We start from the raw sequence: 27,162 nt of genomic DNA on the forward strand, positions 1-27,162 counted from the left end.
GATACCGTCTTTCTCAGTGTTCGAAAGATAGTGATAAGTCGGACGTGGAAGTTATTTAGAGCTGCTGCTCCAGTAACATTAGATTACTACTATAATCATTATGCAATAACACCACTCTTTATTTGTAGGAATGCCTTTTTTTCTGTACTGAAAATACTGCAAATAAGCTTGCATAGAAATGATACGGTAATCAATATATCACATAGGCACAGAAATACTAGATTATGATTTTGATTCTGGTTCTTCATTATTCTAAATGTAAGAAAGGTTTCTGATCTGAAGCTTTACATTTCACATTGCAGAAATTGTGTTGTATCTCCCTGCAGACGCCTTCATTTTTCTTACAACAAACTATTTTTCCGTTTAGTTAACGTTTCTCTCACCAGTTCCAATTTTTCCGCTTTGTTTCTTGCCGATATTCACTAAGTTATTGATTGTTGGACGTGAAAAAATTCTTGTGTTCTGTGGTGTGCGTACTGTAAGACCTTAAGTACACACACCATCAGATTATTTGACTTGTCGCTCTAACGAAGTAGGCGAGTGTCAGCAATATGTCTCGTGGTCTTATCGTGGCGTGTTTATCTTCTGCCGTTAGGTCAGACGATAGAAATGCCACTTGCACGCTTTAGAATAGCAGATTGACGGTGACCAACTTTAAACAGAACTTGATTAATTTTCACACACATTTATTAAAATAATAACAAGCATAAAAATTACTTAACTTCGTTCTGGATGCTATTTACAATTGACAATCGGAAGTTCCTTTGGTATTGGTACGTTAATCGTATTCCCACATATATCTCTGATACTTGACAAAAGCGTCTATACGTTTATCTTCATGGGTATGTACTGGAATATGGTAATCTTATTAGGCGCAGACTGAAACTTGACTATAGACTGGTACAGACAAATGTAGAACTCATACAGACTGGTGCAGACTAATGCAGACTGACTAATCGGAGGTCTGTACACTCGTTATGTGCTGTTGTGCTTAGCGGGGCGCGCTCTAGTGGGAAAGTTGTGTACGCGCTGACTGCGCGGAACTATGTACACAACATGTTCTGCTGTCGAACACGCAGGTGGCCAAAGAGAACAGTGATAAACATATTGCAGTCCAAGCAATAAGAAACAGTCTAGGACTCTTAGCTGTCTGCATTCACAAGTCTGTGTGTAGAGAACGAGCTCTGAATTTTTACGTCAGTTTCTATAGACACATGTTCGTTGATGTCATTTTACCCTTGGTACATTAGAGACTAATATTCGCCCGGCGGCGTGATGATACGACGCTGTCACTAGAGGCAAAAATGTTCAAATGTGTGTGAAAGCTTATGGGACTCAACTACTAAGGTCATCAGTCCCTAATCTTACACACTACTTAACCTAAATTATCCTAAGGACAAACACACACACACCCATGCCCGAGGAGGACTCGATTCTCCGCCGGGACCAGCCTCACAGCCCATGACTGCAGCGCCTCAGACCGCTCGGCTAGTCCCGCACGGCGCACTGGAGGCGGAAGTAGATCGCCACACGAGACGGAGATCAAAGCACACGTACCTCTCTCCTCCCCCACGACAGTACATCAAGACCGCAGCGTTACCTAGCAACTCTCGGGAGGCGTTGCGATTTCTTCTTCCAGATTGACGCTCTGTGATGCTGCGTGAAGAGGCAGCATCTTTGTGGTGATCGACTACTGGTGTGCCATTATCGATTGTCGACAACACTGATAATATCGATTATGTTACCCTATTACAACGATTATAAGACGCTATGGACTATAAGACGAACCTTATTTTTTTAGCAATCTTTTTAAATAAAATTTTTAAATTTTTATTATTAGAATGCAAATTTAGATTTAAAAAAATCTTAGTTTATAAAACCGAACTGACCTTTAAAATCCATGAAAATCGACATCTGAACTATCTAATTCATCTTATTTCTCTTCGTCGTTATCGTTGTCGTCTTCATAAATAAGATGGCTTTCACTGACATCGAGAGCGTTCCTTATGCCACACTTCAAGAAAGATTTAACAATAATCTCCTCTTCCGCTCTAGACCACGACTGTACCGAGCGAGGTAGCGCAGTGATTGGCTCACTGGACTAGCACTTAGGAGAATGACGGTTCAAAACCGCGACCAGCCATCCTGATTTAGGTTTATCGTGATTTGCCTAAATCGCTTAAGGCAAATCCCGGGATGGTTCCTTTAAAAGGGGACGGCCGACTTCATTTCCCATCCTTCCCTAACCCAAGGGAGCCGATAACCCCGCTGTTTGTTCCCCTCCCCAAATCAATCAATCAGCCAACAACGACTGTCTTATCCACTGACACACTTTTTTTTTGATTGGAAGTCGTTTCCAAGCTCCATTCGGCCTGAATTCATGTTGGGTTTCTTCCCTCATATACAGTTTATATGGTTCATTTACCTGGACATATAGAAGTTGAAATTGTGAAGTAAGTCCTCCCGGAATAACAGCAAGCTCTGTATTTCCCTGTCTCAATTTCTCTTTCATAGAATTTTTCAAATGACTGCTTCCAGCACAAAAAGAGAACTCTTCCATAAAGCATCTCTCCTTCGCTCCCACAGTCTGTTAATCCATAATTTCATACCAGCTTCGTCCATCCAGCCCTTGACATCTGCGTGAACAACACCACCTCGCGGTATTTCAGAATGTTTGGAGCCGATTTCAACTTAAAAATGAACAATGGGTTAAGTTTATTATCATCACAACAAGAAAGGACAAAAAGTGTAGAGCATTTTTTCATGGCCACTTGTTTTACAGTTGCAGTTTTAGCAACTGTTACTCGGCACATCAAGTGTCAGACGAGTTTCGTACATTTTCGCTATTCGGCTTAGCTCCACATTGGTTTTCTCTCGGCGTTGAATGATAAAGCGACGGAAGATAATATTTTCTCTTCAGACTCTTGTGGCATTTTCTGATATGTTTTGGATTTGGTTCGCATGCTGAGCCCATGACACTTCACAGACCGCTAGCACCAACCAACTCACCCTTAAAGTCTGTTACGTTCCACTGTAGTGCTAACTCACGAGCGTCTATTTCAATCATTTCTGTATTAATTACAATTTTATTTTGACGGTGTCCTTGAATCTATTTCAGTACGTCATCTTCTTGTTTTGGCTGTTTAGGATTCAGTCCTCTATTTGCACATGTAGTCTTCCTCATTTTTCTCAGTTCTTCTTTACGAAGCCGCCAATCGCGAATGGTTTTTTTCTGTTGATGGAGGGCCAAAATGCCGCTCAGCTGCTCTCTTTCCATGTTCTTCTTCATGTGCCATTACTTTCAATTTATAGCCCGCATTTTATAAATATATATATTTTTTCCAATACGAGACTAGTTACTAACAAAAACATTGTACTGTTACCGATTTCACAAATCATTCAATTCAATTTCACTGGCACCGTAGACTGCAATGATGCATCATAGGCTAGACAATGTTCTGAGTTTGTGATGGCGGGGTGGGAGGGAGACATTGTTAGCAAGGTTGTGAATCCCCGCATCTCATGTTCGTCGCATCCTTGCACTGCTGTTGCCAGTTGAATCCAGTATTGCCAGATAGAGATAGGTTTCCCTCGGCATCGGATATATGGCCATTTTTAAGACTGGCAGGAATTTTAAATCAAACACTGGACATTTTTATATTAATTTCGAGTATAAGATGCATCTGAATTTTGGAGGCAATTTTTCGAAGAAAAAAGTGCGTATTATAGTCCGTAAAATTTGGCACAGTCAAATGACCTAGCTCTTAAAACAACCCCAACTGCTGTGCGAACTCTGTCCTAGTGAATGTACCCTCCTTGACATGAAACCTGCCCGGCGGCCGGTCGCCGCAGTGCCTATGTCCGCACCGATCTCGACATGGGACGAACGAACTAGCCACTCTGATAATTTTCTACGTCTCGCTGTCTGCACACTCTGGCAATCCTGTAGATTGCGGAAGATCCTGGAGTAAAGCTTGCGTTCTGTTCGAGTTGTTACGCCACTCTTTAACTGTGGAAATGCCTTATTTCTGTACTTAAAATGTTGCAAGTAAGCCTGCACAAGAATGAAATTGTAACCAACACATCGCATGGAAATACTGGAGTACCAATTTCAGATTTGTTCTTTAGTCTATGCTCAACAGAGGTTTCTCAATCTGAATTTTTACATTACTCCTTCCAGAAACTACCTTTAACGGACTGTAGACGCTTCAGTTTTTGCTAATACACTACTGGCCATTAAAATTGCTACACCACGAAGATGAGGTGCTACAGACGCAAAATTTAACCGATAGGAAGAAGCTGCTGTGATATGCAAATGATTAGCTTTTCAGAGCATTCACACAAGGTTGGCGCCGGCGGCGACACCTACAACGTGCTGACATGAGGAAAGTTTCCAACCGATTTCTCATATACAAACAGCAGTTGACCGGCGTTGCCTGGTGAAACGTTGTTGTGATGCCTCGTGTAAGGAGGAGAAATGCGTACCATCACGTTTCCGACTTTGATAGAGGTCGGATTGTAGACTATCGCGATTGCAGTTTATCGTATCGCTATATTGCTCCTCGCGTTGGTCGAGATCCAATGACTGTTAGCGGAATATGGAATCGGTAGCATCAGGAGGGTAATACGGAACGCCGTGCTGGATCCCAACGGCCTCGTATCACTAGCAGTCGAGATGACAGGCATCTCATCCGCATGGCTGTAAAGGATCGTGCAGCCACGTCTCGATCCCTGAGTCAACAGATGGGGACGTTTACAAGGCAACAACCATTTGCACGAACAGTTCGACGACGTTTGAAGCAGCAACGACTATCAGCTCGCAGACTATGACTGCGGTTACCCTTGACGCTGCATCACAGACAGGAGCGCCTGCGATGGTGTACTCAACGACAAACATGGGTGCACGAATGGCAAAACTTGATTTTTTCGGATGAATCCAAGTTCTGTTTACAGTATCATGATGGTCGCATCCGTGTTTGGCGACATCGCGGTGAACGCACATTGTACGGGTGTATTCGTCATCGTCATACTGGCGTATCACCCGACGTGATGGTACGGGGTGCCATTGGTTACACATCTCGGTCACCTCTTGTTCGCATTGACGGAACTTTGAAAAGTGGACGTTACATTTCAGATGTGTTACGACCCGTGGCTCTACCCTTCATTCGATCACTGCGAAACCCTACACTTCAGCAGGATAATGCACGACTGCATGTTGCAGGTCCTGTACGGGCCTTTCTGGATACAGAAAATGTTATACTGCTGCCATGGCCAGCACATTCTCCATATCTCTCACCAATTGTAAATATCTGGTCAGTGGTGGCCGAGCAACTGGCTCGTCACAATACGCCAGTCACTACCCTTGATGAACTGTGGTAACGTGTTGAAGCTGCATGGGCAGCTGTACCTGTACACGCCATCCAAGCTCTGTTTGACTCAATGCCCAGGCGTATCAAGGCCGTTATTACGGCCAGAGGTGGTTGTTCTGGGTACTGATTTCTCTGGATCTACGCACCCAAATTGCGTGAAAATGTAATCACATGTCAGTTCTAGTATAATATATTTGTCCAATGAATACCCGTTTATCATCTGCATTTCTTCTTGGTGTAGCAATTTTAATGCCCAGTAGTGTATAAACTATTTTTAAATTTAATTATACGTCTCTCTCATCAGGGCTAATGTTGCTAATAAGTACCTCTTGTTAAGTGCATTAAAAAATCAAAAATTGTGACGCTGTGCCTATATTCACTAAGTTACCGAATGCTGGACTTCAAAAATTATCACTTGTATTACAGTCAAATGACCTCGCTTTTAAAATTATCACCATTACTGTGCAGCCTTCGTCGTGCTGAATGTGCTTAACGTTTTTATACGTGTAATTTGTGTAAACATGGAGTGAAACCCGATACGTGTTCTTGTCACATGTACGTTTTGCTGCAGTTACACGTAAGTGCTGAAAGCTTTGTCAGCGTGCGTCAGCTGCAGGCGTGACGATTCGTGACACGTTGGCTGGGCCGGCGCTTCCTGTCAGGTTAATTTTATGTCCCGCCCGTAATACTTTTATCGCGCAAGAACTGCAACAGTGCGCGTGCTTTTGACAAAGCGCCTATAATTCTGCTGGCCCGCCCGCGCTGGCCGTTATAAAACACAGACGCGAGAGCTGCGTTATTAAAGCCCCGCGATATTTTGCGTTGTGTACGGCTGCGTTAATCACAGACATAAAAGTGACGCTATGTGCTCGCGAGGGCTTCGATTGAAAGGGCCCAAGCCCATTGGAGCAGATGCGACGTCTCCTAACCGTAAAAGCCAGAGTTTCGGCGTTAGAGCGAGTGCTTCCCGCTCACAAAGGACGCATATCGCGTTACCTGCGGATGTTTCTGTACAAAACAGCGAGTTGTCCACACAGGCAATTCGGTTCTGTCCCTGGCACTGTACAGCGCTTGTACTGAATTCAAATCGTGCTCAATAAATTTACTACCGGTGATGCATCAGGAAGCGTCAAGCAACGCTGGAAGCTTCATTCTTGGAAATCGATAAGTTTACCTTTGTGCAGTTCTGTATCACTTCTAATAATCATTTAAACCGAATATTCTCCGTGCTAGAGAGTACAGAATGTGCTGGACAGTTGTCAACAAGAACCAGTATTTTCCTTTTCTGACTTCTAAGCTCTCGTTCCCAACACCTGATTTCAGCTTCAAAGATTTCACAGATCATCCAGCACTTTTTATTAGCACTGTAGTGCACTGTCAGATTTTCAAAAAATGGTTCAAATGGCTCTGAGCATTATGGGACTTAACAACTGAGGTCATCAGTCCCCTAGAACTTAGAACTACTTAAACCTAATTAACCTAAGGACATCACACACATCCATGCCCGAGGCAGGATTCGAACCTGTGACCGTAGCGGTCGCGCGGTTTCAGACTCAAGCGCCTAGAACCGATAGCCACTACGGCCGGCTTGTCAGATTTTGTACCAGCTAAAAACACCAAGGATTTTTTTGTTTACCTATCGCGGGTAATTCCATCCTGTGTTAGAACAAATAAAAATTATTATTGTTCTTTAGATAAGATGCCTTGCAGATGTCACAGTCTGCATATCCTTCGCGAATTATAGGCCACAAGACAATGACCCGTTGTTAGACCATTTCAGTATTCAGACTGTTGGCTTCACCACTCACTTGCCAAAAGTAATGCAGCGACGTTGCATGAATCTGTCAATCCACAAGCTGCTGCACACAAATTTCTCATCTTTCAATTTCTTTGGAAATTTTTGATTTTTTGATTTGCCTATGACAAACATTCGTTCCCTATGTAACTTGCCATGTACTTATTTTTCGCCCTTGAATTCCAAAGTTTCGCCATGTGTCAATTTAAAGAAAACGCCAGTCTCGTCTGCGTTAAAGTTATAGCATTCTGCAGATCGTTCACGAATTGTAAGCCACACGGTAGTTGGATTGTTTCAGTATTCACGCTGTTGGCCTCACCGTTCACTTTGCAAAAGTAATGCCATGACGTTTTCTGAATTTATAAATACAGAAACCGCTCCATACCAATTCCTCATCTTCTAATTTCTTGGCAAATTCTTCTACTTTCACCATAAGGAGAGGTCCACTAATAGGTACATTGATGTTTCTCTGTTGCTTGAAGCACTTAAGCACAGCTTCACCCACGTCGCTCTATTCAGCTTTCCGTAACAGCTTAATTTTACATACATTTTGCTCAAACACAGTGTTTTATCCTCGTTTTTCCAATTCGTTTCGACTGTGGAATTTACAATGCCAAATTGACGACACATGTCAGACTTTTTAGCTCCATTCTCGATTTCAGGAATCACTTTCAGTTTTTCTTCTGCCATTAAAATTTTTGTTTTACCGGCCATGCTGTTCTAAAGTGAGTGTCCTTCGTAACGAATTGTTATGGAAACTGACACCATGCGTACTGTTGACGAGTTCTGTGACTGTCACCACTACTGTAGTATGAATGTGCTAGAGTAACAATGAGGTGAAGATCCTATACTGCACCTGTTTTTGACGAAAGGACAAAGAAAAGAATACGGAAAGTTGCCGTATTAGAACAACAGATTTCCTTACATTGATTCTTGGAAAGTCGTTTTGCTAACGGAGGCTGAAAAATACGTTATGCATGAGGTACAAGCATAGACATTTGTCGTATTAAGCAAGGATGAGATATTTCTCCTGAGGAATACGACCGTATCATAGGAATTCGGACGCTATAGTCGAGTTGTCGTTGTAACCGATGTCGTTCAACTGCAGTTAAAAGTAATTCGAGAACATATTTTTTGCTTAGAAATAATGTACCTGTGTTTTGTTCCTCTTGTGTTTTATTAACCTGTATTGAAGATTTGTGTCATACATATTCATCACACGCCACCTATGTCTGTAGCTTCGACTTATTTTTTTTAATATGGACCTTGTGTCTAAAGAGCTGTAACGTATCACAGTTTCCGTGAGGGATCTGTGACACTGCTTGCGAGGTAGATAAACTCTGCACTCGGCAGAAGCGTGTCCTTGTTGTTTGCTCCAGAAGAAACGAATATGCTCCAGTCGAAAGTAGCGTACTGTCCGAATGTAGCTGTTAATGACTCATGCCCACAGTGTAACATGCGACTATCTGTTTCGAAAGGAAAGAAGGAATCCACAGCAGATGCACGAACACTATGACTGCAAGGAGCTGTCTGCAAGTAATGGGTTGTAAGGTGGAACTCTGAAGCTACCTATTACAGTTCAAATGGCTCTGAGCACTATGGGACTTAACTACTGTGGTCATCAGTCCCCTAGAACTTAGAACTACTTAAACCTGAGTAACCTAAGGACATCACACACATCCATGCCCGAGGCAGGATTCGAACCTGCGATCGTAGCGGTCGCGCGGTTCCAGACTGTAGCGCCTAGAACCGCTGGGCCACCCAGGCCGGCGCCTACCACAGCTGTCGTATTATACAATGAGGTGATAAAGGTCATGGGACACCTCCTAATACCTTGTTGGACCTTCTCTTGCTCGGTGTAGTGCAACAACACGACGTGACGTGCACACAATCATGTGTTGAAAGAGTGCTGCTGAAATATTGAGCCATTCTGCGTTTACAGCCATCCATAATTGTGGAAGTGTTAACGATGTAGGATTTTGTGCACAAACCGACCTCTCGATAATGACCCAGAAATTTTCGATGGGTTTCATGTTTGGCGATCTAAGTGAATAAATCATCCACTCTAATTTTCCACAATGTTCTCCAAGCCAATCACGAACAATAATGGCCTGCTGACATGGCGCACTGTCATCCATAAATATTCCATTGTTGTTTGTGAATGGCTGCAAATGATTTACAAGTAGCCGAACACACCCATTTCCAGCGAGTCGTCATTTCACTTCGACTACCGGGCCCAGTCCATTTCATCTAAACACAGGGCACACCAATAGGGAGCCACTATCTACTTTGACAGTGCCTTTTTGACAATTTGGATCCGTGGCTCCGTGGTATCTGCGGCACACTTGAACCCTGCTATCAGCTCTTATCAACCGAATTCTGGACTCATCTGACCATGCCACGGTTTTCCAGTCGTCTAGGGTCCGAGAGACACGGCCACGAGCCCAGCTGAGCCGCTATGTTGTGCTATTAGCATAGCAACCTGTGTTGGTCGTCTGCTGCCGTAGCTCATTAACGCCAAAATTCGACCCACGGTTCTAACAGAAACTTTCGTGGTAGGTCCCATGTTGATTGCTGCAGTTATTTCACGTAGTGTTGCTTCTCTGTTAGCACTGACAACTCTACGAAAACGTCGCTGATGTTGACCGTCAAGAGAAAGCCGTCGACCACTGCGCTGTGTGCGGTGACAGGTAATGCCTGAAATTTGTTATTCTCGGCACACTCTTGACACTGTGGATCTCGGAATACTGTACTCTGTAACGATTTCCGAAATGGGATGTCCCACACTTTTAGCTCCAACTACGATTCCGCATTTTAATTCCCGTCATGCAGCCATAATCACGTCAGAAACCTTTTCACATTAATCACCTTGTAAGGTTCGTGTCTGATCAACAACAACTGTGTAAGTGGTAAATAACTTTGGTTTAATGTTGTGGACTTATCACAGAAATACACTCATTTACACAGTTTACAATGTGACAATGTTACGACAGTTGTCAAACGAACGGATCTCGTCCTCAGAAAGTGAAGTAATCCTAAACACAACAATGGTAAATTTTAACTAGAACTTTCTTTACAAAATTATTCTTACGACTACGGCACGATGTTGTCCAGTACCACAATATATCATCCGATCCCGATTCAAAGTTCGGTACTATTTAGGATGACAATCAAGTCTACCGTGGATGGTTGGTTTTGTGGCAAGTTGAGCAAAAGATTACCCAACGTCGTTCGAGTTTACAATGGACACAAGCTGGTGAACCAACAAGTTTACACCTCTCTGCGCGGTATTTACCTTAGCTGTGATAAGCTGGTGCCTGCATGCTTGCTCTCGCCCACTAGAATTCCTATAAAAAGCCTTTGCTGACTTTTTTCAGCAGATATTCTCCCTATGTTTCTCGTGATGCACTCATCCTTAGTCTTGGAATATGGCGATATGCACGCGCATGGCTGGAGCAGCGTGCACATTAAAATGCCTTCTCAGTCCTCGCAAGGAAAATTAATTACCTGGCTGATTCGTTTCTCCACAGTGGGAGCTCAACGCCGCTACAGCTGATACCTAGCTGAATGTCAGCCGCAGTGAACGCAGTGTTCACTCTAATTTCTCCTCTGCGCCGTACAGAGCGTTATGCGCTCCATTCTGAACTTGACGTCAGTTGAGAGAAGAGTCCCCGAAAATTTAGCTCCCGCCTTTGTCATAGCGGAACCTTCCCCTCACCTGGGTTCTTTCATTCTCCACATCACGACTTTTTTGGACCAATAGGAGCGTTCCTCTTATTTTGTGGAAACTCTCTCTACCAATTGCAAGGGTCCGACCATTGAAATGCGTCGAAATCTCGGCACTTTACTCTTTCCTAGTTCGTTTCCGCCAATCGGACGTTTCGTGCCTGCTTACATGTGTACCATTTGCAGTTCACGTTATCAGCTGCGTCACTGGTTTTGTTCGTATCCATTTGGAATTCCGAAACTCAGTTTTCTAAAGCTTCTTTCTGTCCTGCGTCTGGTGGCCCGTTACTCGCTCTGCAGCATGCGTCATTTGTCCGGTCACTGACTTCCGCCGTGGGACACCCCCATTAAGAGCTTTCCGTAGAGCCTGCCGGGGTGCGGCCTCTGAATCTGCCCACACTGCCTTCCACACAAAACGCTGCTTGTTTCACCTTCTGCTCACTGACATGCGTTATATAGAAGTGATGTGTTAATACCGTCGATTGAATGTCATCCCTTTTGAATTACATACGGTACTTACAGGCAAATCTGCTCATTAGCACCGAAGTAAGTTAGGTGTCATATTCACCTTCCCATTACGAAGTATAAAACTCTTATGGAAGGTGCGAAATTGACCTACATTTATTCTGCTACCTTACAACCTGAGTACAAATGACAGCTTCGCCAATGCACTGCCCTTTTATGTCTTGTGTACACGGTACTACCACCCATCTGCATATGCGCATATCACTATCCCACGCTTTTTGTCAGCGCAGTGCAGAACAGTTGAGTTACTGCAGTAGTGCCACATGTATATTGTACAGTTGTAAAAGAAATCTCTATGTATTTTGGGAACCAATACAGACCATTTTATTTTGACGCAAGATAAAATTTTCGGAAAATCGAAAATCCCTCTCTTTGTAGAACCTTGTTCATTATTGTCTTTGACCGTGCAGTGTTTAAATATCATATTTGGTGCATTCCAAAGCTGTATTTCTATATAACGATAATATGTGTTTGAAGTAATATAACACTTTAAACTCTTGAAAATTCACTATATTTAGAACTATTTGTTATGCTAAAGTATCGGAAAATGCGATTTAGATCGCTAGTAGGACATAACTTCGAGTTGGTCCAAGATCAAAAGTGATATAAAAGATATTTTTGAACAACTGTTTTTCCGGAAACAGTCTTGTAACTTACACAAATCTGTCATGAAAGGTCAATATGACTGAAATATTTAATTGACACTAACGAAGATGATAAATTGCAGTACTAGCGATTGTTGGTAACCTCACTCTTCTTTCACACGTTATTCGAATTTGCAAGTGTTGTAAAAGTGAGAGAATGTTGAGAGAATTCTGAATGATGGAAAAAGAACACTGAGCGCCAGGAGGAGTGGAGTCGGCCATCACCTCTAGAGTCAATTGTCAGAAGGCGTGCCGAGGAGAAGTAAAGGTCAATAACCCAACGGCCATCACCCACGCTTTTATAGTGCTGCACCAGATCGTCCACCTTTGTTCTGAACGAACGCAGATGCGGTCTCCTGTGCCGTGAACTCCTGGCAAAAAACTTTTTACAGCCTGGGAGGGGTGACGACAAAGATCGCCTCATTGGCCACATGAAGAGGAAGAGAGAGACAGAGAGAGAGAGAGAGAGAGAGAGAGAGAGAGAGAGAGAAAGAGAGAGAGAGAGAGAGAGAACATAGAGAGTGGAGCGACTCTTTTCTGTGGAATGTGGTAGGACATACATTAGCTAAACAAAGGGGACTATTGTTTTATAAGGAGCATTTTTATGGTTTAGCACTCTGTAATGCATGTTACATATAATCTGAGAAGAGAAGGATATACGAAAATTCTTTGATAAAAATAATGTCCTCAGTCGGACTGATTCATTGTTCATTAGTGAATCGTGATTTCACATCACGTGAAATGCCCATTTTTGATAACAAATATTTTATGATAAAATATCCTTTTCTTACGCCGTAGCTAAGTAATGAGAGCATGGAGTGTTACCATCCTAATTAACGGGGTTAGTTAAAAATTCTATGACTGTGGAATTTCAAATTATAAGTTTACCAATTTCTGCTTCCACTGGAAAATCGGACTTTGTGAAGATAAAATAAGCAGTTCTACGCTGAAGCGCCAAGGAAACTGGTATAGGCATTCGTATTCAAATACAGAGATATGTAAACAGGCAGAATACGGTGCTGCGGTCGGAAATATGTAAATAAGACAACAAGTGTGATTCTTGAGTTTCTCCCGGCGTATTTGATAGTCAAAATATCCACGGGTGTGCTGCCGGTCTATAGTGTCCAACGGGCACAATATTTCAGCGATCATACATGTCGCCATCATCAGGTGAACTGACGGACTGAGCTCCTGTGAACGTGCCGGCACAGAGATCCGTACGCTATGGCTGCTCAGAGGGAACTGGGTTCGGTCGCGGCGGCGGCCGATTTAAATACCCTCCGCCCGCGGCGCGCTCCCTCCGCCGTCCGCGCCCCGCGCCACGGTCGCGCGGTGGAACAGATTGCGACGGCGTCTGAGATGACGTCGGAGTGATGGCTCTGTCCGCCGTGGTCGTCACAACTATACGTTTGCTCGATTTACTCTTGATTAACCCGATCGCTGGTTCCCAAGCCTTGCTAAGTGACTGTGGCTATAATCTTAGCAAGGCTTGGGAACCAGCGATCGGGTTAATCAAGAGACATTCCTTGACGTTAATTATATATTTCTTGATGCGTTATCTTCTTTTCCGCCCTGAAATGGCGCATGATTAGGTACGTCTTCGTGCTACCAGTAGCATTGCTTCGTTTAGGCCTGTGAGAACATGTCAACTACCATTGCATCACGTGAATGGGTTTGTTTATACACTGAAGCGCCAAAGGAACTGGTATAGGCATGCGATTTCATATACAGAGATATGTAAACAGGCAGAATACAAGGCTGCTGTCGGCAACGGCTATACAAGATCATTAGTGTCTGGTGCAGTTGTTAGATCGATTACTGCTGCTACAATGGCAGGTTATCAAGATTTAAGTGGTGCTATAGGCGACGCACGAGCGATGGGACACAGCATCTCGGACGTCGCGATGAAGTGGCGATTTTCCAGTACGACCATTTCACGAGTGTACCTTGAATATCAGGATTCCGGTAAAACATCAACTTTCCGACACCGCTGCGGTGGAAAAAAGATCCTGCAAGAACGGGACCAATGACGACTGAAGAGAATCGTTCAACGTGGCAGAAGTGCAACCGTTCCGCAGATTGCTGCCGATTTCAGTTCTGGGCCATCAACAAGTGTCAGCTGAAGGCCCACTCGTGTACATTTGCTGAATGCCTCGCCTGGGCCCGTCAGCGCCGACATGGATTGTTGATGTTTGGAAACATGTTGCTTGGTCTTGTTTCAAATTGTCTCGAGCGGATGGACGTGTACGGGTATGGAGACAACCTCATGAATCCATGGACCCTGCATGTCAGCAGGGGACTGTTCAAGCTGGTGGAGGCTCTCCAATAGTGTGCCGCGTGTGCAGTTGGAGTGATATGGATCCCCTGATACGTCTAGATACGACTCTGACACGTGACACGTACGCAAGCATCGTGTCTGATCATCTATACCCATTTGTGTCTATTGAGCATTCCGAAGGACTTGGCAATTCACTACCACTGCCATACTCAGATAATAATTGAGCACGACAGTTTTCCCTGTTTTGTTCAGACATCAGAAGACGAGACAATGAGACACTGCTTGACCAGCATGGGAAAGTCTGTTGGTTTTTCTCCAAAATGTGGTGCACTCAATCGAATTGAGTCGTCCTACGACTGTGCTTGGCTTGAAGAAACCGACCTACCGATGGGACACTGCTCCACCCCAATACCATCATCATCTTTTTTAAGGTCCGTTTTGAAGGCCAAGAGTGGGAAGTTCTTGCAGCGTTTCCCATTTTTTCAAATGATATTTTCCGCCATCACAATGGCAGCAGCATTGAGTCATCTCCTCGATATAGATGTTCTCGAAAGTAGAGTTTTGTTGTCATTTGATCATCAACCGCTGTGAGCGTCACCCATCTCCTGGCTGCCATTTGATGTTGATGGGCACAGGATTTGCTGATTTTGGGGAAATGTAGGTGCAACCCAACTTGTGCTGCTTTATTAGCTTATAATTTGTGGCACCTTGTTGTATGTTTAACTTTGACTTTGCGAGCTGCGCAGGCAAGCACGTGTCTTTGAGATTTCTGTACACAGTGTTCCTCATATTTGGTACAGTGTTAGCGTCGTTTTTAAGTTTGAGTTGAGTTTTAGAGAACTTTATTCCCTGGTAATTTTTATTGTGATTTTTTCCAGTCATTAGAGCAAATAAATATCTGTTAATCTCAGTCAAATGGCTGTGAGCACTATGGGACTTAACATCTGAGGTCAGCAGTCTCCTAGAACTTAGAACTACTTAAACCTAACTAACCTAATGACATCACACACATCCATGCCCGAGGCAGGATTCGAACCTGGGACCGTAGCGGTGGTGCGGTTCCAGACTGAAGCGCCTGGAATTGATGGGCTACACCGGACGGCACTTAGCTTTCAAAATCCTTTACATTATCCTACAACTTTTCCATAGTTAGGCCACCCGCTAATAATAAATATAATCTGGTGCACACCTAAGTTTGTTGTCCCCATTGTGACGGTACTATCGTTGTGGGCAATGAACGAACTCAGCAGTCAATTATATCTACTATTCAGTTGCTGATGATATGTGATCAAAGATTTGTTTCGCAACGGGCACTGTACTTACGCCCCTCGACTCTGATTCAAAACTGAGACACAACTTCCAAGTTGCGGGATTTCACCAATCATTTTCAATGGATAAAATATAAAATGCATCAAGTTCTTTTAGCCACATATGGTTTTTCTGTTACAGGACAATAATGCAGACTATTTAGGCATGGAAGTAGCTTTTGGCAGTTAATTTGACAGCGTACAGTCTTAGTGTAGGTGTCAAGTATATCTTAGCCTGTAAATTATACAATAAGTGCACTCTTCCAAAACTTACATTAGCTTCATGAGCAACACAGCCTCTTTAGATGTGGAAATACCGTGATTGACACTGTTTATGTAGTATTGATAAATAATTTAGACATGAAAATAAATAGCGACATCTTACATAACCATTGTGGCTCATAACGCTATATGTTTTTGATAAATAATACACACATTTTAGATGTTGAATTAACCATAAGTTACACATTTTAAATATTTTTGACAAGCATTTGTTGTAAGTATACCAGTATTGTCAATACCTTTACGTGTTTTTGACAAACATTGTGCACACGAAAATAACATTGTGAGACTAAGGGTCCGCCAGCAGTGCCAGTAAGCGAGACACGTGCGTTTTGTACTGTTATAGAACAAATATTTGTGTGTTTTGGTAAATAACACAGTTTTTAGTTACATTTAACTGTGGTACAGTGATTAAAGCCTGGTAGTTGTCAAGTGCAGCTTCACCTGTATGTTTGATAACCAGTGGCAATAAGAGTCGTGAGTATGTCTTTTACTGCTAAGAAATTCTTGCGTAAATTGACAAAAAATATAGTTTAGATGAGGCGATATTTAATTGCGCATTGCACCAAGTCTGGCACAATGATCAAACTTTCCTCATTGACAAGTGGGAGGTACAGATAACATGACAGGGTCTCACAGTTTTGTCTTAATGGTGCGTAAAATACTGGTGTGAGATATACTGTTTCGTTTTAATGGCTGGTAATACACCGGACTGTGATAGGAGGAGAGCAGACGGTGTTAAAAAAAAAAAAAAAAACTAAGGTGTGATTGGAGGACCTAAACATATGCAAGTGGCATAGTCTAAGAATCTTAAAAACTCTACTACTGGTCTGTTTCCAAGAAAAGGGGCGTGATTTAGGAGAGGGGAGAGGCATGATGACATTGTAAAATGGACCGTGGTTTTTGACACAGCCGGTAAAGTATGTATACGTATATGGTATGTATACATGCGCCGAACAGTGTGCCAGAAAACTCATAGCTATACTAATCATATTAACTTCTGTATTGTTGATAAATGTCCTAACACTTAAAAAATGGAAATTTGGTAGACAAGTGCTTAACGATGTCCATGACATATTTGGTAAATTCGTTTCGTCGCTGTCCAGCATTTTCATCTCAATTACTTTATTAACATTTTTAGCACTACACCCATGTATCAGCCATATCCCGTACGGTTTATTTAGCGTATGGCATTCAAGTACATTACAATATAAGATCATCTTATTCTACATTACGTAAAATTACTATATGCACAGACAAACATGTAGTTCTTGTATATATTCGATGGATTTTTGGGATGCAACGAGGAATTCTTCAAAGTCCCCACTGAACGCTCTAGCACTGCATTCTTGTCTGATGTGCTGGATTGTCTGCTTAGGCGCGCCGCAGTCACATGCTGGCTTTGTCTACTAGATGCATCAGGCGTCGGTTTACCAGTGTGTCTTTGCTGAACATTTTGTAGAAACATCAGACACTAGGTGTCGGAACTGTCATGAGAACATAAAGGGCCTATCAGTAAAGTTCAAAACAAGGAAGCTGGTTTTTATTTTGAGGAATGCTCCTATTCTAGCACTTGAATGGAAAAATAAGGGTGATGTACATTCGTCTCTGGAAAACATCAGGCAGCCACAAAAGAAGATTCTGTAGGTCCAAAAGGAGGTTTTGCAAGAATACAACAAAACATTATCATAATGTAATACGAGTAAGACTGAGTAGACCGTGTCACTCAGCTTTACAGCTGATACCCATTTCCAAGAAAAACAATGAAAAGTGGTGGAAAAAACTTTTAACTTTTCTTTTACGTTTTCCAACTTTACTGAAAATGTTTTATTTCCTAGAAAGACGTCATCAAGGAAAAGATAAAGCTAGTGGAATATATAAGAAAAGTTAGCATGGGCTTGGTAGGTGCAAGAGAAGCCATTCGATCACTGGAACCAACACCAACCACTAGCCCAGATGGAAATTTTGGTCGCCATTTTCTAGGAAAGGAACCACCCGCTGGCAACAAAGTAAATGCCAAGCGCTACTGTTAAGTTTGCTCTGATGAAGGAAAGAAAGAGAGTGCCAAGATTATAAGGAAAGGAAGCAGATGCAGCTACAAAGAGTGTAGTGTTGTCTTTTCAAGACAAGCTTTTAGAAGTAAATTAAAAATTACATGCAATCGTTTTTTCATAAAACATTAAATAAATACCCCTGTGAAGTTATTTTTTGGTTTTATTTACGAGCAAATGTAAAACATTTTTCAGGGGGAGTTTTGTCTCGGTGACGGTAATACAGTAGTAGCGATGCGAAAATACACTGTCAGAAACAAATCGCAACACCAAAAAATAATTTACAGTAATGAAATTTACGGAACACATGTTTATAGGTACATACGAGGGTTGGAACTTAAATAGTGGCAACTATTTATTCACAACTGACACAAAAGAGTTACATGTTTGCACCTCTTACTGTCCTTCAAAGTAGTCACCAGCGTTGTGTAGAACCCTTACTTCATTTGGGCCTGAGGGACCATGTCAACTATCATGGCATCAAGTTAATGGCCAGCGACGTGGAGGGCGTAGTATACCTTTAGCAGAGCCTGTTCTGTTGATGGTGCGAATGGAGCGGTCTACTGCCTGTCGAATCTCTGGAACAGTTCTGAAACGAATCTTCGGAATCAAATCAAAGTCACAAGGAATTAAGTCCGCGGGGTATGGTGGAGGGTACAGTACTTCCCAGTCCCATCGACCGAACAGAGCAGCCACAGCTTGCGCTGTATGCGCCCCGCATTGTCGTGCAAAATGATAGGTGGGTTGGGCAGAAAGTGTCGCCGCTTCTTTCGCACGCCTCCTGAAGTTCTTGATGACACTGTCGTGCTGTACGACCTCTGGCACATTCCATCTTGATCCAGATCCGCTGTTCCTGTTTCGAAAACATAGTGACACCGTTACGTTAGACTGCTCACTCACAACTGACTGTGTTTTCCTCGATTGTGAGCACGCTGGTGCCGTGCGACGGGCGAGTCCATTTGCTCGGAGGTAAGTTAGGCATGTAAACAACGTGTGCTATCAGTGACAATAGTAGATTCCATTGCATAGTGTCTCCACAGCATGGTTGCCACTATTTAAGTTCCAACATACCTATTTACGTGATTAACATTGAATGTTCACGGATTAATGTAAGCGCGATACAAGCCATTGCAAATGTCAAATTCTGGTAGATTAATACCCGGTTTAACCGGCAGAATGTTGAATTCAAGCATGCAAACTTTCATGCGTTTCTTGTTAGATAGTTTGAGAGATGGAGCTCCATACCTGCTGCACTTGGTCGGTCAGTACAAAGACGATTAATGCTGGTTGTAGATGGCGCTGTGGTTGTCGTCCGATCATATCTCATATGTACTCTATTAGAGGCAGATCTGGTGATCGAACAGGCCAAGGCAATATCTCGACGCTCTGTACAGTATGTTGCTTTACAACAGCGGTATGTGGTCCAGCGTTATCCTGTTGGAAGACATCCCATGGAATGCTGTTCGCAAATGATAGAGCAACAGATCGAATCATCAGACTGGCGTAGAAATTTTCAGTCAGGGTGCGTGGGATAACCACGAGCGTGCTCCTAGTGTCTTACGAAATCGCACCGCAGCCATAACTCCAGGTGTAGGTCCAGTGTGTCTAGCAGGCGGTTTGCTGCTGGCTCTCAACTGGTCTCCTTCTAACCAAGGCAAGGCCGTCACTGAAACCGAGGAAGAAACAGCTTTCCTCAATCCCTCCAACGAGCTCTCGCTTGACACCACTCAAGTAGCAGATGGCGGTGGGTATGGGAGCTACAGGGCGTCTGGTTCTGGACTGGCCTTGAACTAACTGATTTGTGACAGTTCGTTGTGTCACTGTGGTGCCAACTGCCGGTCAAATTGCTGCTGCAGATGCAGTACGATGGGCCAGAGCCATACGCCGAACACAATGGTCTTCCCTCTCGGTAGTACCACGTGCCTGCCTGGAGACCAGTCTTCTTGCGACTGTACAGGGTTATTACAAATGATTGAAGCGATTTCACAGCTCTACAATAACTTTATTATTTGAGACATTTTCACAATGCTTTGCACACACATACAAAAACTCAAAAAGTTTTTTTAGGCATTCACAAATGTTCGATATGTGCCCCTTTAGTGATTCGACAGACATCAAGCCGATAATCAAGTTCCTCCCACACTCTGCGCAGCATGTCCCATCAATGAGTTCGAAAGCATCGTTGATGCGAGCTCGCAGTTCTGGCACGTTTCTTGGTAGAGGAGGTTTAAACACTGAATCTTTCACATAACCCCACAGAAAGAAATCGCATGGGGTTAAGTCGGGAGAGCATGGAGGCCATGACACGAATTGCTGATCATGATCTCCGCCACGACCGATCCATCGGTTTTCCAATCTCCTGTTTAAGAAATGCCGAACATCATGATGGAAGTGCGGTGGAGCACCATCCTGTTGAAAGATGAAGTCGGCGCTGTCGGTCTCCAGTTGTGGCATGAGCCAATTTTCCAGTATGTCCAGATACACGTGTCCTGTAACGTTTTTTTCGCAGAAGAAAAAGGGGCTGTAAACTTTAAACCGTGAGATTGCACAAAACACGTTAACTTTTGGCGAATTGCGAATTTGCTGCACGAATGCGTGAGGATTCTCTACCGCCCAGATTCGCACACTGTGTCTGTTCACTTCACCATTAAGAAAAAATGTTGCTTCATCACTGAAAACAAGTTTCGCACTGAACGTATCCTCTTCCATGAGCTGTTGCAACCGCGCCGAAAATTCAAAGCGTTTGATTTTGTCATCGGGTGTCAGGGCTTGTAGCAATTGTAAACGGTAAGGCTTCTGCTTTAGCCTTTTCCGTAAGATTTTCCAAACCGTCGGCTGTGGTACGTTTAGCTCCCTGCTTGCTTTATTCGTCGACTTCCACAGGCTACGCGTGAAACTTGCCCGCACGCGTTCAACCGTTTCTTCGCTCACTGCAGGCCGACCAGTTGATTTCCCCTCACAGAGGCATCCAGAAGCTTTAAACTGCGCATACCATCGCCGAATGGAGTTAGCAGTTGGTGGATCTTTGTTGAACTTCGTACCTGAAGTGTCGTTGCACTGTTACGACTGACTGATGTGAGTGCATTTCAAGCACGACTTACGCTTTCTCGGCTCCTGTCGCCATTTTGTCTCACTGCGCTCTCGAGCGCTCTGGCGGCAGAAACCTGAAGTACGGCTTCAGCCGAACAAAACTTTATGAGTTTTTCTACGTATCTGTAGTGTGTTGTGACCACATGTCAATGAGTGGAGCTACAGTGAATTTATGAAATCGCTCCAATCATTTGTAATAGCCCTGTACATTCTCGTGACCACCGCTGCCAGCGATTATGTAAAGAGGCCACATTCCTGTCAAGTCTTTCTGAAATATCGCAGAAAGAGCATCCGACTTTTCGCAGTCCGATTGCGCGACCTCATTCAGAATCAGAGAGGTGCTGACAATGGCGTGTTTATCGCCTCAAAGGTATTCTTGCCGAACATCAACTCACAACGTCCAATCCCAAAGGCATCTAACGCTCACAACCGTTACAGCGAGTATTTAGAAGCAAACCTGAGTTGCATCCTCACAGTGGCGCTAGTAGCGCCACTCTTGTGCGACTGGCGCGAAAGTTGAACAGGCACCATCTTTCAGACGAACAAACATGCCTAGCAACTTTCGGCTATGTCGCAAAAATCCTTCTTGGTCTTGTGATTCCTTTTTCGGCAGCGAATATATGAGGAACTGGGTTTCTTGATCTGTAATGAATAGGGTTTAAAATGACACTTTACTATTGAGTCAATTATTCTTTAAATTTGCTAGAAAATCGCTATTTCACTCACGCAGGCGAAGAGGGGAAATAGCAGTGCTGAAAGTGTTAAAAATTTAAATTTGTAATCAAATCGGCTTCTTCGATATTTTTACTAAGATAATTGTATAATGTGAAGTGTTCTCGAAATCTCTGCGAAGTGTGGGCCAAGTGAGCGGCTGTTTCTGTCTAAGTAATTTCAACTTTTAATAGTTATGAAATGATATAGCAGCACCGTTTTAAAGTGGGAGAGATTGGCAAACTGCGGTTGAAATTCCCGACCGCCATATAGACGCAAAGCGTAAAATATGTCGCAGATGTTACACATTTTTCCACTTGCGACACTACTTTATAATGTTCAGACAACTTTCATAAGACTGAAATAAGCAAAATCCAACACTTAACTTCATGAGAAATTCTAATACTACAAATAAGAAAATGACGCATAATAAATACCCTCACAGCAACTTACGAGTATGTCTTTTATGCAACTATACTGCTTTGACTCGGTTTGTCGTAGTTATTTTGTGCGGAAAACCAAACTGCAAAAAGAAACTGTTTTATGATGACAATGCTCGTCGCGCCGGTATCACCTGGTCGAATGGAGACCGGCGTTAAGGCCCCCAGTGGCGGACGGCCGGTGGCCGCTGTTGGGTGACAAAACTCGCGAACATAAACTGTTCTGATCTGGATGCAGCCACGAGCTCTCTCGCGGGAGGTTGTGGGCTGCGAAGTGACTCAGATTATCTTTGAACTACCATCATAAACAAAGGAAGGAAATCACGACCTTGTGTCTACACTGCGCGACGTTTACCACTTATTCTCCCGGCCTTTTGCCTCTTTTTCGCCAACATTCTGCCATCTCGGCCTGCCTTCAGTGGCGACGTAAACACCGGTAAGTCTTCGCATAGCGACCGCCGCAGGTAGACTGACTAGATCAATTACTCAAAAACAGTCTTAATCGCACTTATTATTATACCGCCAACCGATTTCAACCCGACGTAGGGGTCATCTTCTACACCCTACGTCGGGTTGAAACCGGTTGGCGGTATAATAATAATAAATGCAATTAAGACTCATTTTGAATAATTGATTAATCATACTAAACCCTGCTTCATCTCCACAACCATGTTCTCACCCCCCGCCCCCCCCCCCCCCCCAAAAAAAAAAGACTGATTAGACACTAGACTGACAGCACACTAACATATCCAACTGGAGACAACACCCAACACCCCCGCGTGCTAGGGTGTTACCAGATCGTGCTGATGGCCGGACTTTACTGCTGTGACGGGCTGCCGGTTTCATTGGCACCTTAAGTGAATGACTCGGACTTAGTCTCTGTGGCGGTTGACCAACGGGTTGCTATTAAATCTAAGATTGTACGTTAAAAACTCATGACACCATAAATGCGTAGTTATTGACACTAATATAGGCAACGGCAATATTGTCGAAAAACTCTGGCGGAATTGCAAGAGATTGGGTCAAAACTGGGTGCAGATTTTGTTGCTGGTGAGGTGACATGGAGAATGCAGTGGAGATCGATGCAGGGTCCTATTATGGCGAACATAGTGGACCGAATACTCGAAAACGTACCCACAAGTCGAAATGTCGTATAATTTACACTCAAATAGTAACAAATTTATAGTCTGTGTTTTCAAGTAAGCTCTTAAAAGTATTTTGTGAAAATTAAAAATGGTGGTTATAAAAATTGTCTGATAATAAATGGAATGCTAACAGACAATCTGATAATGTGTTTTTCTTTCAGAAAGATAAACAATCCAGTTTCTGTAGGAAATGCTGCTGGAACGAAGAGCACGCACTTAGTCATCGTAGATTCGCGTCCAGTTCCTGTGCATTGGAGATGTGAATAATAAGCAAAATGCAAAACGTTCCTGGACGTATTGTGCAGTTCTTTCTTAGAAACTGTTAAAATACGGATGTCATTTATTTTCACTAGATATAGACATAAAAATAAAGAAGCATACAAGGCGATTTAATTTATATATTACTCTTTAAGCCGAATTAAATTCAGGATTGCGAAAATTTTGGTTTGTTTACGTTAACGATTAGCGGCTATAGATATTTTGTAAGAGCTGCTGATGACTGGATGGTGTTGCTTTTAATGACAGGGAAGGTATAGAAGTCTAGAAATTCATTGATACGAAGAAATATTTTTATGATAAATTTACGACAAATATAAATGTAACATAAGTACTAAACAACAAGCGTTATTTGTATCATTCTCTCTATCTCGTCAGTGTCCTACAAATATAATAAATGTTTTATTCAGAAGGAAAACTATTTGTTTTGTGTAGGAACTATTGGACGCCTTTCATAAACGTTAGAAAGTGCACCGTACAACACATAAGTGTAATTATTCATTTATATTATCGATTTTGGCCAAATTCAGACCATCTTTGAGTCATAGAATCTGTTCAACCCTGTATATCTCAATTGCAATGACTTATCATTCTGAAATCTAACACATATTATAACAAACGCATCCTTTGTCAGGGAATGTAAACATTAGTGTCACGTGTTTGTACAAACATGCTTTATGCGAAACACTTTCTGAAAAAGGTATTTGTGATGTTACAGAAACTAACAAGAATTAAAACTCATTCATAAAAATTGGTGTCTGAAGAAGCCGCATTGAGGCTACTTCGTGCAGAACGGAACCAATTCCAAAGGTACTCTCAGAGATAAAATATAAATCGTAAACAATTTTAAGGAAATTGGATGATCGTTTTGAGAAAAAAAATGAAGATTCGCACAATTACCCATCCGTGAACGCCAACGCTAACTAAAATGGATGACCCTACATCAGACTTCCACTCTAGCAATAAACCAAAGAAACTGGTATAACAATGTAATCCGGAGGAGCTGGCATAGGGATATAATTCACTAGGTACAGTCAATTTTCAAAGAAATATAATTTCTTAAAGACATCCACATGTCATTTCGCATCCACCATTTACAATTTTTCTGAAATACTTTTAAATATTTATTCCTAAACATGAAATATATGTTTTCACCAATACTTAACTACATTATATATCAGGTATTCGGTCACGTTTTCAAACACGCCATCCATTACGCAGCAAGGGCGTAAAACTCTGCTTATACTAGGACCAACAATTGCAAGGTGAACCAGAAGTCCGTTAACATTAAAAAAAAAAAAAAATTCTTTATGGAGTGATGTACGAGGGCTATTCGGAAAGTAAGGTCCGATAGGTCGGGAAATGGAAACCACGGTAAAAATCTAAAATGCTTTATTTGCAACAGTTAGATACACCTTGCAGCTACTTATCTCCATAGTCGCCGATCCGACTTAGACGTGTATCGTAGCGTTGTACCAACTTTCCAATACCCTCGCTATACAAGGCAGCCGCCAGTGCTTTCCGCCAATTCTCTACGCTGGCCTACGGCTCGTTGTCTTGTGCCAAAATGTTGTCTTCGTAGCCAGCGGTTCATGTGAGCAGAGATGAAACTCAGAGGAAGACAATTACGGGCTGTATTGTGGGTAGTCAAACATTTCCAATTGAAAACGATGCAGGAGCATCTTCATTGCCCCTGCAGAATGCGGCGGAGAATGGTCTTGAAGAAGAAACAGCACGACAGTTATGTAAAGTTAGCTGCATAGCTTCAGGCGAAATTTCTCACCAGGCCCTCGTACTTGGCGGCAGAAACTATTTTCTAGACATCTTTACGCACTCACTGCGAGCTCAGAAATGGGAAGAGCGACGTGATGGTAACTGGGGTTATACTAGAGACACTACCCAACACATCTGTGCAAAGCTTTATCGGATTGTCATAGTCGTTTCCATTTCGCGACCGATCGGACCTTACTTTCCGAATAGCCCTCGTAGTTAGAGAGGTACAAACTGACACATATGATTCAAATGAGAAGGGGTTTTATTGAAACAGAACAGTGTACAAAATGATCAACAGATACCGATTCATACTATACAAACGTAATAATTAGAATACTCAACACATTGGCCGTTATTCATCAACAATACCTGTAGTCGGGGAACTATGTTGTGAATAACACTGTGCGGCATATCGGTAACTATGGTGAGAAATTGCCGACGGATGTTAATACTGATGAGGTCGGACGATCGCGGTAAACTTGCGACTTTAGCTAACACCACGACCACTAATCACACGGATTGAGGTCTGGGGACCCGGAAGGGCAACCATGACGGAAGTGGCGGCTCAGCACGCGATCCTCACCAGTCGATTTGCGCAAGACTCTTTCACATGTGTAGAAAAATGGAATGGAGCGTCATCCTGCATAAAAGTCGTACTTTCCAGAAGGTACCAGCCTGGTTATGGATGCTGCAACATATCTACATACCTCTGTCTCATCACGCTGATAGTTTGAAAGACAACACCCCGCTGTCCTGTGTCATCTATTGGGAGGTTTTTGCACTCGGTTTTCATTTCAGTAAGACCAATGTCATTTCAGATATGTGTGTCAAGTTTTACCTCTCTGCCTACATTATTCCGTGACTTAGTGCATTCTCAAATGTTAACGATCTTCTGGGTTACCACGTACTTTAACATTAAACGCACCTGACAAAAAAATTAGTCACCCACAGGAGACATCCCGTTAATCCAGGGCAACACTGCATCACTTCGGCGACTAAGAGTGTCTACAGCTTTCTTCATTTATGTCATATCCAGCTGAAGCCAGTCATTGCAGATTAGATCCACTACAGCTGCCGTTTTGATGTAATTTTGATTGCTAGGTATGAACTGCTGTTCCAAATGGTAACGCGCAGTTTCTGATAGAGTACACCAGGTGATGTAGCAGGCCCGTCGAGAGTGGTATGGTTCTCTGAATCTTCGTAAAACCAGCAACGGATGCTTGTTGCCCTGGAAACACTGCTATTATCTTCCTGGAAGATGAGAATAACACCACCACTCTCGTATCAAGATGTGGAAGAAAGGGCAACACATAATCACCGAGAAGTCGAAATAAAAACCCATATTCAAGTTAGCGGTAACTTGAAGGAGTGGGGTCCAAGTCACGATACGGGAAACACCTCCAAAACATTACAGAACCGCCGCTGGCATGAAATGCACCCACTACACATAGCGGATGAAACACCACATTGCGCCGTCGCTGCGTTCCATGCCTCGCATCATTCGAAAAGAGCAAACACTCGCGACTCATCAGACTAAAGTACGCACTTCTAGTCACCTACTACACAGTTTCTGAGTTGTTTTGTCCACTTGGCATGTGCAACTTTATGTGCTGCAGCGTGCGGAGACGTTTTCCTAGGTACCAGACATCAAATTTTTATTTTAATGCAGTTATCTTCGCAGTGTTCGCACGTCAACTGGTTGAGATACAGGGTGGAGCAAATAAAAGTGGCCAGGACGAGTAGATACGAT

The sequence above is a fragment of the Schistocerca piceifrons genome, chromosome 5 (genome assembly GCF_021461385.2).
Source record: "Schistocerca piceifrons isolate TAMUIC-IGC-003096 chromosome 5, iqSchPice1.1, whole genome shotgun sequence".
In the NCBI taxonomy this organism is placed as follows: Eukaryota; Metazoa; Arthropoda; class Insecta; order Orthoptera; family Acrididae; genus Schistocerca; species Schistocerca piceifrons.